The sequence below is a fragment of the Myotis daubentonii genome, chromosome 10 (assembly GCF_963259705.1).
Source record: "Myotis daubentonii chromosome 10, mMyoDau2.1, whole genome shotgun sequence".
Lineage (NCBI taxonomy): Eukaryota > Metazoa > Chordata > Mammalia > Chiroptera > Vespertilionidae > Myotis > Myotis daubentonii.
The window spans coordinates 61399874-61415014 of NC_081849.1; the positions used below are offsets into that span (position 1 = coordinate 61399874).

Here is a 15141-nt window from a genome sequence, read left to right on the forward strand (position 1 = left end):
GTCTTGTAGCAGAGACCCTCCCAGCTCCCTTTCCTTCCACTTCTTAACAGGTTTTCACATTTAATACACGTGCAGTCCCCGGAAAAGTTAGTCAACAGAACAATGATAATGTGTATCCTGTATCAATTCTTTCCATTAGACCAGAAATACACTGAGTGGCCAGATTATTATGACCACTTGACGTTTGTAGGCAAATTAGCTATAATTTCCTGCTGAAGTTGCTAGAGGGCCAGATCATTATAAACGTCTGAATAGCACAACATACCTAATTATCGTTGCTGATCAAGTTCATCCTATCATGTTGATGGCGCCTCCCAATGGAGATGGCTTCTTCCAACAAGACAATGCGCCATGCCATGGTGCTCGTATTGTGCAGGAGTGCTTTCAAGAACATGAGGGAGACTTTACCTTGCTTAGGTGGCCCCCACAATCAGCAGATCTCAAGCCAATTGAGCATTTGTGGGACGAAGTTAAAAGAGCCATCAGGCAGCTGGTTCCATAACCATCAAATCTCACAGAACTGGACAGTGCTTTTCATCAGGCATGGTGTCAGATTCCTCACATCACCTTTCAACATCTCGTGGAGCCAATGCCAAGAAGAATCGCTGCAGTATTGAAGGCCAAAGGTGGCCCAATGAAGTACTGATGGGGTGGTCATAATAATCTGGCCACTCAGTGTACGTGCTCTGTAGGCCAGCACAGTAAAGAGCTAATCCATACTTGTCCCAAATAATCCATGTTTGCCCTTCTTATAAGGAAACGTACCAGAAAAAAACAAACACGTTTCCTTTTAATGCAAACATGGCTTGTACATGATCCAACTAAAATAAAACCTCAATTAAAAAAATCAAGTTAAGCTTAGCTATCATTTTTCTTCAACATTTTTTACTAAGAAACAGAAAAGCTTTAGTTTTCTAAGTGCCTTTCGAGGATGTTCTGGTGACAGGCAGGTTCAGGTCCATCTGCTGTGGTCACACAGTAAGGACGAGTAGCAGTGATGCTCAGACGCTGCAGGCCGTGCATTTGAAAAGGTCCCGGTGTTCTCTGCTCCTCCAGACACTTCCTCTCATGAATCCAAATTTACAGAATTTTAACTCAGGGGGTAAAAGAAAAGTGATTTCTGATCCTAACTATATGTGCCAACATGAAACTGCAAGCTTTTGCCATCTCATTTAACTCTCCTAACCCCTCACCAGCGCCACCCAAACAAGCAAGCCCCAGAACTATAAGCCATCAGCTCCTTTTTGTTGTTGTTAATCCTCACCTGAGGATATTTTTTCCATTGAATTTTTTTCCTAAGAGAGTGGAAAGAACTGGAGGGGAAGAGGGAGGGAGAGAGGGAGGAAAGGAGGGAGGGAGAGAGAGAAAAACATCAATGGGGGAAGGAGATAGAGACAGAGAGGAAAAAAGAGAGAGAGAAACATCAATGTGAAAGAGACACATCGATTGGTTGCCTCCTGTACGTGCCCTGACTATGTCCAGGGATCCAATCTGCAACCCAGGTATGTGCCCTTGACCGAGAATCAAACCTGAGACCCTCTGGTGTACAGGCCGATGGTCTAACCACCGAGCAATGCCAGCCAAGGTCATCAGCTCTTTTAGAATAAAAATGAGCCTCTGGAAGCCACTGAGTCATAGCAAGTGGCTATGGCGGAACTGCGCCTGAGTCTGTGGATTTGGTTTTCACAGCTACACGAATCTGCCTCTGGGACTGCAAACAAGAAAACACAGCAGTTCAGGTCTGCACACAGCAGGTCAGGCCTGCACACAGCAGGTCAGGTCTGCACACAGCAGGTCAAGTCTGCACACAGTAGGTCTACACACAGCAGGTCAAGTCTGCACCAATTCCCTTGTCAAGTAAGGTTTTATGGTAGGAAAGCATCTACATTTTAAAAAAAACATTACAACCTTCTGCCACTCATACGATGCTCTTCAGATTTTTTTGTTTGAATGTTCAGCAATTCTACTGCTACATCTTCCCTTGACATGACAGCAGGATTCCTGGCAGAGGAACCACCAACTCCCTGAGAGACCTTTGTGTTTGCAACCACTAGCAAAGGATTGGTTCAGTCAATCAATCAATCAATCAATGGAGGAGGGTAGCCCAAAAGGAGACCAGGAAAGATTTGAAAATTTCCCTGAACCCTCACCTAAAACTAACCTGCTAGACCTTAAAGGAATTTCCTTTTGTTACACATTTGGCATCCTTCCTACACTATTTCTAGTATTTGACCTTTGTCAGGTTATGTCAATTCACCAAACGTCAACTGCATTACTTGCCAGGGTGGGTGATGATAAGCACTCCCCACAGGACAGCGTGGGGAAGAGGGGATGGATGGAAGTGCTCAGTCAAGGAGCTACTTTAGAGTACGAAACACGGTGACGTGCTTTTTACTTCTGCATTTCATCTGTGCATGGGAGCTTCTTTCTAATCAGAGCCACCTCCTACTGGGGCAGAATGGAAGACAGGGGATGTAAAAGCAGAGTCATTACTACTTGTATTCCGACACCCAAGGCAGAACATTGTAGTAAGACAGGCTTGAAGGGCAAAAGCTGTGGAAAGACGTCCTTCCTTCTGCACATCAGGAGCCAGCTCTGGGAGGCTCCAAGCTCTGTCCCGCTCTCCTGGGTGTCCCCTGAGCTCTGTCCCGCTGAGCCAGGGTGTCCCCTCGGGAGGCAGTTAGGACAGCTCAAGGCTGTCCCCAGGTTGCTCCCAGTGGACCTCGGGGAGGAGATGGGTAAAGAGGCAGCAGAGACGGGAGGTCTGAGCCATGGACCCCATCTTCCCTGGCTGGGCTGGGCTGGGCTTCGGCTCTGAGCTGATGAGGACTCTGAGGCCGGGAGTGGAAGTTCATGCCCAGACTGAGCGTGGCACACAGAGGAGACTGCCCGGAAGTCTGCCCCAGCTCGCTGGGGGCCCAGCACGCTCACAGCAGGTCAGCAGTGAGCACGGTAAGGCTGGGGGAGGCCAGGGCAGCCGCTTTTTCCTGAGTTGCTCTTCTCTCCCAGGATGGGAAGTTTGCAAGGAATCAAGTGGTTTTTCTACTTGCCCTGGAGACAAAGACCAGCAAAGGGGCCAACCCTCATCAAGAGGGAGAGGCTGGCTGGAGCCTGTGACAGTTCACAACCCCAGCAAGAGGCAGTTTGGGGGGGGGTGGTGAGCAGCTGGGAAGTCCCCGAGAGCCTGACCCCGCCAAGATGGGCCCCTGACTGCCCCTGCAAGTCCTAAGGGGCAGCAGGGACTAGCATGGGCACCCCTGCAGAGCCCAGGGGAGCCCAGGGCACGTGGGCTCCAGCGACTTCATGTGCCAGGGACTGAGAGATCCCAAAAGGAGGATTTAAACCAGGCCCAGGCAGGAGCCACTGAGCAGACTATTTTTCTCAAAAACAGTTAAAATCACGAGCAGCTAAACTGCTCTCCCTGGCAGTGGGAGCAGCGTGTGAGGACCACAGACAGCCCAGCTGCTGAGAATGAGGAACACGGCATTTCCCACCTGCATTTCAGTGTCGCGAATAACCCTGAGCACCTGCCCCATTACCATTTCTGAGTATCAGACCAAGTGCTTTAATGGCTCACAAGACAAAACAATCTTATAAGATCAGCAGATAGCAAGCTAAGCCAAATATGTTGGGGGGAAAAAGTTATGCTACAACACTGGCTATTAGCCAAAACTATTTTTCATAGCATCGCCCACGGCTCTGAGCCGTTATTTCCTCTCACATAAGTGAAAGGATATGCATTTTGGATTTTCAAATACAATAGACAAAATGGAGGTTATTTTAGCCCTTTATCAGGGCTTTCTTCCTGAAATATCAAGGTAATAAAACTGCCTGAGGGCAGGCCCCAGGGAAACGCCCTTGGAGGGGCCTGGACCATTCAAGCCAGTGTGATCTTTTGATGAGACTGTCCAGTGGGTTCCACGGCTAACCCTGGAATTAGCTGACTCATGCAGGCCTGACACTACCAGCAAAACGAAGCAACTTTAATAACTTGGATTTAGGTACAGATGCTAAGCCTGAATTTGACGCCCTTTGTTAATTTCAGTGACAACACTGAGAGGACTGGAGGGTATGAAGGTATGAGGTCCCAGGGACTGAGCCCACAGCCCAGGTGTGCCACTCCAGCACTGTGAGGCCTGATGGTGGAATCTGCCCCTTCCCGGACCAGACAGGGTAGTTATGCCACTTCCTGGGACCACAGGCTGCTGGGACAATGCCCATCCCCTTCCCTCGGCCATCTCCACTGTCAGCAAGAGGTGTCCTGGCCTGAGCTTATCGACACTCTCCCTTAATGCCCCCTAAATGAAGGATGGGGGAGCCTGCTTTCTTACCAATCGTGAAAAGTTTGTGTTTGCTGCATAAGGTGCTCTTTAGACAGAGGAGAAGGTCCTACACTTAGCTCCACCTTCGGAGATAAGACCTAGAAGTGGGTCTTTTAAACACATGAAAACAAAACTGAAAATCAAAAGGAAGAAAATGAGAACATAGAAAACTAAGTTAGCCATTGGATCTGCAGGCTTTGCTCCCCATTGCAGTGAGAGGGGAGGAAAACTGGCAACATTTCTAAAAACTACCATCTGTTCCTAAGGTTACAAAGATAACCCCAGTCTCAAACGTGTCAGTCGTTTCTTCTACCAGAAAACAATAGCAGGATAAGGTGTAGACTTCCTCAATCGATCTTAAGTCTTAAAGCGAATGCTTCATTTTTATTCACTGTTTGCATTTTCAATAAATAGAAGTTAGCCACTTTTTGCAAAAAGAGAACTAGACAAGCCTTTAGCTCTATTGACTTGGGATCTGTCCACAATTTACAAGGATATGGCTTCGTTCAGGTGCATTTATTTGGAGCCAGGGTTAAAGTCACTTCCCTTTAACCTCCCACCCCCCATGTCCTCCTCCTAATTTTAATATAGAAACTTCAGTGAGAATGTTCGCTTACTCCCGAGTCTGCCCACCAAATAAAACCTGGTAATAATTCTCTTCCTTTATAAAGCTTTTACTGTCAATGAGAACTTTGTAATAATTCTGTTATCATTCCCATAGGAAAATCTCCTTTCAGGTAGAGAAACACTGAAAAGTTAGGCAGTTGTCCAATAAATGAGTAAATAGCAAAAGTATAATATTTCTCATTCCCCTACCATGCTTAGTTCATGAGCACAACACCCTTCATAAAACACCAGCCGTGCCCAGCCAGTGTAGCTCGGTGGTTGAGCATGGACCCATGAACCAAGAGGTCACTGGCTTGATTCCTGATCAGGGCACATGCTGGGGTTGCCGGCTTGATCCCCAGTAGGGGGTGTGCAGGAGGCAGCTTATTGACGATTTCTTTCCCATCAGTGTTTCTATCTTTCTATCCCCTTCACTTTCTCTCTCTCTAAAGATCAATAAAAACATATTTAAAACACACACACAAAAACAAACAAACAAACACACACACACCAGCTGGCTCCCTGAAACTGCAAATCACACAGACCTTGGTATGTGCCAGTGAAAGCGGGCAGCTAAATCACACGAGGGTGAAGTGGTTATAATGCAGATGCCAAGGCCTCCATCCACACTTAATTGGGGGGGGGGGGAGGGGGGGCAGAGCAGGGATTAGCACTATTAACAAATACCGCAGGGAACTGTTTTGCAAATTCGACCTGGAGACCACTGCTTTGGGAAACACAGTTTTATTTAGTCAAAGGAGAATTCTGATATAGCTTTACTGAAGGAGAGCCAGGATTATTTTTAAAAGAATGTATTCATCTTCCTAATCTCCAAACAAAACACTTATATCAAAAGGTACCGTTTATGCAGAAGTTGTTCCATGTGAACCTTCTCTGACTCCAGGGTCAAAATTTCTATCACCAATCCCATTCCAAAAAAAAGACTGCAATCGCTGTATTAAAATGAAGTCTTTTTATAACCTATCTGAAAAACGCAAATCGCTAGAACCACAGTTTGTTTAGCCACCTTCAAGGAGAATGTCTGATTTAGAAACGATCTAATATTAAGTATTCATGTGTCACTTAATGGATAGACTAGTATGTGAAGTAAATTTCACTTTTATCAAAACAGCATCAAGGCACTCTGCAGAATTCGGCTGAATCCAATGGTAGGCTTGGCTTTATGTACCAGGGAGCATTAGCTACTTCTATCCACACACACTGTGTTCATGTCATTTTCAGTTTTACTGAGAACGGCTCCACTTTCATGGCTGTTTATACAATTAGACTTTTAATGTGATGAATGATGGACAATAGCTGGGTCATATGGCCAAGACCACGATTTCCCTGGATAGCTCTTACCCCTCAATACAAATGACAGCAGAAATGTTCCCAGGGGCGTGGGTGTGTGTGGGGGGCGGGGAGTTATGTGTGGGAGAGGAAGGCCTTTGCAGGACTTTTACTTACGAAAAATGTCAATGAAATGAACACAGCTCAGAAAGCAAATTAAAGGAACAGCAGTTATTATTCCTAGATTCGTATTGAATAGGCAGAGATGATTAAGAAGAGCAAAGCTGTCTCGCACTTGGTGTTGAGGACGTGGCCTGCTGGCCTAGTATGGCACTCCAGTCACCATCTGAGCCTGACCTCTTCCTTTTATAAAAAAACTAGAGGCCCAGTGCATGAAAAATCATGCACTAGAGGGGAGGGGGTCTCTCAGCCCGGCCTGGCCCCTCTCACAGTCCGGGAGCCCTCAGGGGCGACAGGCGACCTGGCGGCGATCAGGGGAAGGTGATGCGCCCATCACACCTATGCTGCTGCCACTGCTGGCAGCGCAAGCCTTGGCTGGCCCTGGTTACCTAAGCCTCGGGCGGCTGTGGTTACCTGCTCCTCGGGCTGGCCCTGGGTGGCTGGGAAGCTGCCATCCAAGGCTTGCCTGTGCCTCAGTCAGTGGGGGGTTCAGGAGGACCTGAGGCCCCCAGCGGGGTTGAGGGGACTGGGCATCACCATCTTGTGGCTGTGAGCACCGCCATCTTTGTGAGTGTGTGATGGTCAGTTAGCATATTCCCTCTTTATTATATAGGAGGAGGATGGGAACAGGACAAGAGAAGCCAGTGATGTACCAGAGTGAGCACAGGCCAGCGTGGGAGTCAGAATTTCTGACCACCAGCCTAGGGCACCGGATTCGGGTAGGAGACTGGGCTCAGCAGACGGCAGAATTTCCTAAATTTATAAAAACAGCATATGGCCAGGATTCTTCTTCTGCAGGAAGCTGAGAACCTCTGAGCCGGCAGCCTCAGAGGGGAAACTGCCCCGTCCACCATGTGTTAATGACACCCATTCGTTGCCTCAATCAGCGAATCAGCTCAACAAATGTAAAACCTACATAATTATAGAAAGGGGCCCTGATGGCCTTGCTGGCTTCTGGTGTGGTGCCACTTACCCGGCAGGACGGGGACAGGGTCGCTCCACTGAAAACAAAGCACTGTCTGCCCCAGGGAGCTGGGATGGGGAGGGACTTAATTTGTTAGGGACGTCGAGCCCTGCCAGGAAGTTTCACTGTGGAAAAGGCGGTACCTGGGAGATCTCCGTGTTTATGCTTTGAAATTTAAATCCATTTAAATATAAATTGCTCTCCTTTCCTGTCATTATGAGAAAGAAGTAGAATGTGGGTTTCGGATCTCTGGTGTGCATATGGTCATTAACTTTCATCTGACCTTGGGTGTAGAACTGATACTGCGCCTACGCACAGGGTACACTCATGACACTCATTTCGTTTCCTCACAGAAAATAGGTTCCCTGGAGCTGCGATGCTGGAAGCCGCTTCTCCAGCGAAGAGAAACTGTGGTCCTCCCTTTCACGCCTTTCTCCAGCCTCACACCCACCCCCTGCTCCAGACCTCAGGAAGCCTGCTCTCCTGTCTGGCAACATCGATGAAACAGGCAATAAGAGCTCAGAGTCCGGATGATGTAAAGTCACTATCCTGGACCACACAGACCCTGGCCTGGGAGCCCTCACAACCCTGAGTTCAGGGGCCTTCAGTGCTCATTCTCCTCCCCGGTATCTGATTCTCTAAAATAGAAACAAAACCCCATGTAGAGCAATAATTACCTTCACCTAATAAGCGCTGCATACAGCCACCGAAATGCCATGCAGCATGTTTTTGAAAGCGAAGGCCTCACAAACCTTCCATTCTCGAGTATACTCTGTTGTGGTTATAATTATTCACCTCCTTGGCACATCAGATTCAGGTACTATCTTAACAGACACGACCATGTTGAAAGATGAAAAGACAGTCATCTGGCTTTGCTAGTTCCCTAAATTCCGAACAATCCTCAGGGTTACAGGAGTCCAACCAACTTCCTGGACTTGATGCTGTTAGCCCTCTCGCTGCTCAGGAGCAATCAGGGCAAAGGGCTGTTCTTTTGTAGGACGCCAGTGCACGGTTATTTATCGTTTCGACTTAATAGCTCTAATTACAAAAGACGGTGTCATGGGATTTTTTTTAAAAAGGCAATTTTCTTTGCATCCCAGTGGGAGAGTTAGGAAAAATTTACAGAGCATCTGCTGCATGCATTTTCAATTGTTCCTGGCCTTTACGGGTGCTATTATTTTCTCAGTTGTAGGAGTTTTACATTTTCAACTATTACTTAAGTTTACACTGCACTGGGAATTACAGTTTCAAGACTCTTGTTCTGGTCTTATGCCATTAAAATAAAAAAGGAAGATACAAGCTTTCACCCACTGAATTGATTGCTGGTCAGTAAGAACAGGCGTTGAATGGGATGCGAATGTACAAAGTCTGTTAGCAAGCAGGGGAAGAACAGTCTCGGGAAATGTTAGAACAAGGGGTTATTATAGCACCGCAGAAGGCGAGATTTTATAAGCTTCAACAATAGGCATGGTGTCAGACAGAGCCCTCTCTTCCAGGGAAAACATCCTAGACCAGTGGTTCTCAACCTTCCTAATGCTGCGACACTTTAATACAGTTCCTCACGTTGTGGTGACCCCCAACCATAAAATTATTTTCGTTGCTACTTCATAACTGTAATGTTGCTACTGTTATGAATCGTAATGTAAATATCTGATATACAGGATGTATTTTCATTGTTACAAATTGAACATAATTAAAGCATAGTGATTAATCACAAAAACAATATGTAATTATATATGTGTTTTCTGATGGTCTTAGGCGACCCCTGTGAAAGGGTCGTTCGACCTCCAAAGGGGTCGCGACCCACAGGTTGAAAACCGCTGTCCTAGACCAGTGGTCGGCAAACTGTTGTTTGCGAGCCACATGTGGCTCTTTGGCCCCTTGAGTGTGGCTCTTCCACAAAATACCACATGCAGGCACCCACATACAGTGTGACTGAAACTTCGTGGCCCATGCACAGAAGTCGGTTTTCGGCCTGGGCGAGTCTATTTTGAGGAAGTACTGTTGATATTTGGCTCTGTTGACTAATGAGTTTGCCGACCACTGTCCTAGACCCGTGGTTGGCAAACAGCGGCTTACAAGCCACATGGGGCTCTTTGGCCCTTTGAGTGTGGCTCTTCCACAAAATACCACGTAGAGGTGCGCACATACAGTGCGATTGAAACTTCGTGGCCCATGCGCAGAAGTCAGTATTTTGTGGAAGAGCCAGTATTTTGTGGAAGAGCCACGCTCAAGGGGCCAAAGAGCCGCATGTGGCTCACGAGCCGCGGTTTGCCAAGCTGCAGTTTGCCGACCACTGTGACCTAAACCATCGATCCATCAGGGAAGACCAGAATGCAGTTGATTATTTTAAGAGAGAACACTTGCTACTTCTTTCCTCTTGGTTAACAAATGCTAAATGCCACACTCAGTGGGGTTGCAAGGCCATCAATATAGGTCCCTGCTGACCACATTGGGAGTGGTGGCCGCTGGCCAGCTCACCATCCAGGAGGTGGCAAAGGAGAAGGAAAGGCAGAAACCAAACCATGTGGAAATATCAGAGAGAACAAGACACATTCTTGAGGATGGACTGTGAAAGACTCAGAAAGTTAAGTGGTTCAAAGTATCACTAAAAATTAAGCATAATATCTTAATTACTTAAAATAGACCCAAAGACGTCTGCCATTTTAAACTAGTATATTTAGCTCAACCATTCATGATAAGAACACTCAAAGATTAGATTTTTAAAAATAGCTTTTAAGACCTGACCGGTCTGGCTCAGTGGAGAGAGCGTCAGCCTGCGGACTGAGGGGTCCCAGGTTCAATTCCGGTCATGGGCATGTATCTTGGTTGTGGGCACATCCCCTGTAGTGCGTGTGCTGGAGGCAGCTGATCGAAGTTTCTCTCTCATTGATGTTTCTAACTCTATCCCTCTCCCTTCCTCTCTGTAAAAAATCAATAAAATATATAAAAAAATAGCTTTTAAGAGCATTTACATTTTTTTCAATAAAAAGATCACAGAAAACCAAAAGGTAGAAGGAGTTTGAGATAGCAATAACTGTACCAGCACGCGAGTCTATCTTTGCTGGCCCTTAATTTTATTATGAACATCTACTCTAAAATACCATTATATTATCCAGTCCTTTACATTTGAGTGATGTGTTTACAAAAGCATAAGAGTCAAGTCCAACACAGTGCAAATGAAAAAAAAAGAATCTGTCAACTAAAAAATAAAGATTTAAACTGATAAGAACAGATGCCTATCTTGGATCTTAGTCAAGAATCAATAAAACTAAAAAGCTGGAGCACCATAAAAGCCGGCACAATTCCATACATTTAATGGTTATTTTTTCCTTCTAAATGTGCAAAACAAAAGGCCTTATTTTCTACTGTTAAAAATAACCAGCCGATCTATTTCATTTCTCGTGACAAAGCCACACGAAAATCTTCTCTTTGGAATGCTTCTGCCCTGAAGGAGACTCTCTCTTGTCAATTGTGTCAGACCTCAAGCCTTAGACAGAGCTTCCTGTCAGCATTCCCCCATCTTACATACATGCACGTAAGAAGGGGGCCGACACTGCCAAAATGTCCCAGTAGGTGCTATTGGTGACCAGTGATAGTTACTAACAGTGGATCATAAAAGCTGGGAGTTTCCGCAGAGTCCAGGGTCATGAAAGATGCTCCACTTGCCTGGTGGGTCCACCATGTTTGCCAGACCCAGGGACGGCCTCCTTGAATATGTTACACAGAGTTCAACGTATGCACACCGTAGTAACCCGGTTGTTGAAATCACACAAACATTCAAATGCCTCCTTCAGCTGGAATATAGGATTCAAGCCAAGATGATGAAACAAGAGGATGTCTGAGGCTAGGAGAAACAATTTAACTCCAATGTAAAACACTGACTGCCCCCTTATCCTTTCCAGCCCATGAAAAAGAGCATTTCGCCCTTAAAATGAACATTTATAGCCTGGCTGGAGTGACTCCGTTGGTTGAGGGTCATCCTGTGCACTGAAAGTTGCTGGTTGGATTCCCGGCCAGGTCATATATCTGGGTTATGGGTTTGATCCGTAATCCAGGAGCTTACGGAAGGCAACCAATCAATGTTTCTCTCTCAAATCAATTCTCTCTCTCTTTCTCTCTCTCTCTCTTCCATGTCCTCGGGTGAGGATTAAAAAGAAGAAATACATTACATCTATAAAAAGCCAAAACTAAATGCAACAGATAAACCATTTTATACTCTTTTATGTTATATAGATTTTAATATGTCAAAGAAATAATAAAATATATCGATGCCAATCAATCCCGTCTCTGGTTTCCAGCTTTTCTATCACTTGCACCTCAAAGAGTCCTGTGAAAAATATTCCTAGGGTCGTAACTCCATTAAGGATAATTAAGGCAATGAATGAAAATATTCATTGTTATGATTAAACTAGGGGCCCGGTGCACGAAATTCGTGCACTGGGTGTGTGTGTGGGGGGGGGCGGGGAGTGTCCCTCAGCCCAGCCTGCCCCCTCTCACATACTGGGAGCCCTCAGGCATTGACCCCCATCACCCTCCAATCTCAGGATCAGCCCCCAGCCCAGGCCTGATGCCTCAGCCAGAGGCATAGACCCCATCACCCTCCGATCACCTGATCGGCCCCTTGCCCAGGCCTGACGCCTCTGCCAGAGGTGTCAGGCTTGGACAGGGGACCCCCATCTCCCCCCGATCACTGGCTCTGGCCCCCACCCAGGCCTGAGGCCTCTGGCCCAGGAATCATGCCTGGGCAGGGGACCCCCATCTCCCTCTGATCGCTTGCTCCACCCCCCGCCCAAGCCTGACGCCTCTGACCCAGGCTTCAGGCCTGGGCAAGGGGACCATCATATCCCCCCAATCCCCGGCTCCGCCCCCCACCCAGGCCTGATGCCTCAGCCAGAGGAGTTGACCCTCATCACCCTCCGATCACCAATCACCGGATGGGCCCCTTGATCAGGCCTGAGGCCTCTGGCAGAGGTGTCAGGCCTGGGCAGGGGACCCCCAGCTCCCCGCGGTTGCAGGCTCCGCCCAGGCCTAATGCCTCTGGCTGAGGCGTCCGGCTCGGGCAGCGGGGACCTGCAGCTGCAGCAGCCCCGCGATCGTGGGCTCCGCTTTAGGCCCAGGCAAGGGACCCCTAGCTCCTGGGACTGCCAGCTTCGACCGTGTCCAGCTCCCATCGCTGGCTCCACCCCTACTTCCTGCTATCACTGGCCAGGGCAGCAAAGGCGCCTGATTCTCTGATCATGGCTGGGGGGCAGGGCAAAGGCGGCCCCAGGGCCGCCTTTGCCCTGCCCCCCAGCTCTTAGCTACCCCCTGGGTTTCCGATCACTGTCAGTGGCAGGGGGCTTCTTCCTGCTTTCCCTTTCACCTCCCTGCATTGTGCCTACATATGCAAATTAACCACCATCTTGTTGGCAGTTAACTGCCAATCATAGTTGGCAGTTAACTGCCAATCATAGTTGGCAGCTAATTTGCATATAGCCCTGATTAGCCAATGAAAAGGGTATCGTCGTACGCCAATTACCATTTTTCTCTTTTATTAGATAGGATGTTAGAGCTGGAAGGAATTGCTAAGGTTAGCATATCCTACCCAACCCTCCCCTACTCCCATTCTTACCCTCCAAGATACAAACTGGAATCACTTTGCTAAGGTTCCACAGACATTTAATGGCATAAACAGAAGAAAACCCTTCTTTCTTTTCCAAACATCAATGACCTAGGTATGTAGTTTTAAAACATCTAAATAGCCATGGCTAAGCAGAGAGAGTGAAATATAAAAACTGCCGAAGAGATTTACCAATATGAGGTCTCAGGTTTTCCAGAAGGAGAAGCCCACCACGGCACAAGGGTCATGTGATCTAAAGGCCACAGAGCTAAAGTGCTTTGGCTGGGAATTCCCTGGAAAAGGGAAGAAGCATATCTCCCAAGATTCGAATTAGCCAACATTAGCAGTAAAATTAGCAAACCAACAAAGAGAAAGACAAACAAGGATATCTGGGCTAATTTATAAAAATCTTGTGATTCCTTAAAATGCTGTTCACATTCACTAGTTAGCAGCTAGAGGAGAAACTGTTTAAAGGCACATCCTAATGGCCTCTGAGAAGATTACAACCAAATGGATTTTTTACTAAACTGGAGCCTTGAATCATTTATATAATTTATTGATTGGCTGTTACTTTCATTTCTGTTTGTATGGGGAGCTGAAACAACAACAACAAAAAAAACCCCTTTTTTCTTTATACAAATTCTTATTTTAATAACCCTTCACAGTAAGACATAAATCTGCAGGACCACCTGAGCCCTAATGAGCAGTTTTACTGCAAGACGTAAGATATTAGGGTAATCAATTCCTTCTGTCAAGCCACAGATGTACCAACTATCAGTTTAAGACTTTTTATTAGATGTTTATCAGCTTTTTTCTTCTTCTTTAAAGAAATAGTTTTAAAAAACAATAACAAGCACACACAGAAAGTGCCATTCTGCAGCTGGTATGCTTTAATCTTTACCTGAGGTCATGCTTAGAGAGAGGAAGAGAGAGAGAGAGAGAGAGAGAGAGAGAGAGAGAGAGAGAGAGAGAGAGAGAGAGAGAGAGACATTGACGTGAGAGAGAAGCATGATCATTTGACTTCCGTATGTGCCGGGGATGGAACCCGCAACCTGGGTATCTGCATATTAATATATAATAATACAATATCTACAAATGAATAAAGAGATGTCTGAAAATATATACAAGACAAGAGTAACAGTGAGAAAAACTCACAGACACAGACAACAGTGTGGTGATTACCAGAGAGGAATGGGGGGTGAGGGAGGTAGAAAAGGGTAAAGGAGTGATGAATGGTTATGAAAGGAGACTTGACTTGGGGTGGTGAACACATAATACAATATACAGATGATGCATTATAAAATTGTACAACTAAAATCTATATAATTGTATTAACCAATGTCACCCAATAAATGCAATAAAAAATTAAATTAAATTATTTTTAAAGGAGTAATACTGGTTATCTTTGTTGGTGACATGATGGATGATTTTTCAGTTTCTTCATACATTCATGTATTATCAAAATTTTTTCAATGAGCATGCTATCTTATAATTGTAATAAAAAATAATTAAAACTATTTTATTATGAAAAACAGAAGTAATACATGCTTATTGTATATATTTTTCCACTGAACATTTTACTACATTAATTCTTCAAAAAATAACTTTTAAAGCTGTTCAACATTCCATTACACTGATCTCCCAATTTTACCATTTCTCTACTATGGAGACTTAAGGATTGTTTCTAATTTCTTATTGTTTAAAACAACAACAGTGCAATAGATTCCTTCCACCTGAATCTTTACATGCCTCTCTGGTTACGCCCAATAGCAGGAACTCCAGTTTTGGAGTTACTGGATAAAAGTCAGGGATTCTAGAACACCGAAAAATTGCTGTCCTAAGACACTATGAATTCATGTCTCCATCATTAGTGAATGTGTGAGAGACCACTTCACTCTGTCCCTGAGAACTTGCCAAAGCTGTGTTTGCATGCCAAGCTCCATAAATCAAACAAGTAACAAAAACAGACATACTGATTTTGATTGGGGGGGGAGAACCAAGATGGCGGCATAGGTTAACGCCGGAGTTTGCTGCTTTGAACAACTACTTCAAAAGTGAAACCAAAAAACGGAAGGGACATCACCCAGAACCACAGGAACGCTGGCTGAGTGGAAGTCCTACAACTAGGAGGAAAGAGAAACGCACACGGACACTCAGAGGAGGCGCAGTGGTGAAGT

At 45.9% G+C, this 15141-nt stretch overlaps 1 protein-coding gene across 11 annotated transcripts in view; it reads right to left on the reverse strand.

The window, feature by feature from the left end:
* The window catches only part of RAPGEF5 (Rap guanine nucleotide exchange factor 5), a 203805-nt gene that overhangs the window by 104536 nt on the left and 84128 nt on the right, over positions 1 to 15141 (reverse strand). The window contains exon 1 of one of the 11 annotated variants that reach the window (XM_059712541.1): positions 266 to 285. The exons of the other annotated variants lie outside the window; for them this stretch is intronic. The gene's annotated coding sequence lies outside the window, so the exon portion shown is untranslated. Of the gene's footprint in view, positions 1 to 265; positions 286 to 15141 lie in introns of those variants that run through there. 11 annotated transcript variants of the gene reach the window in all.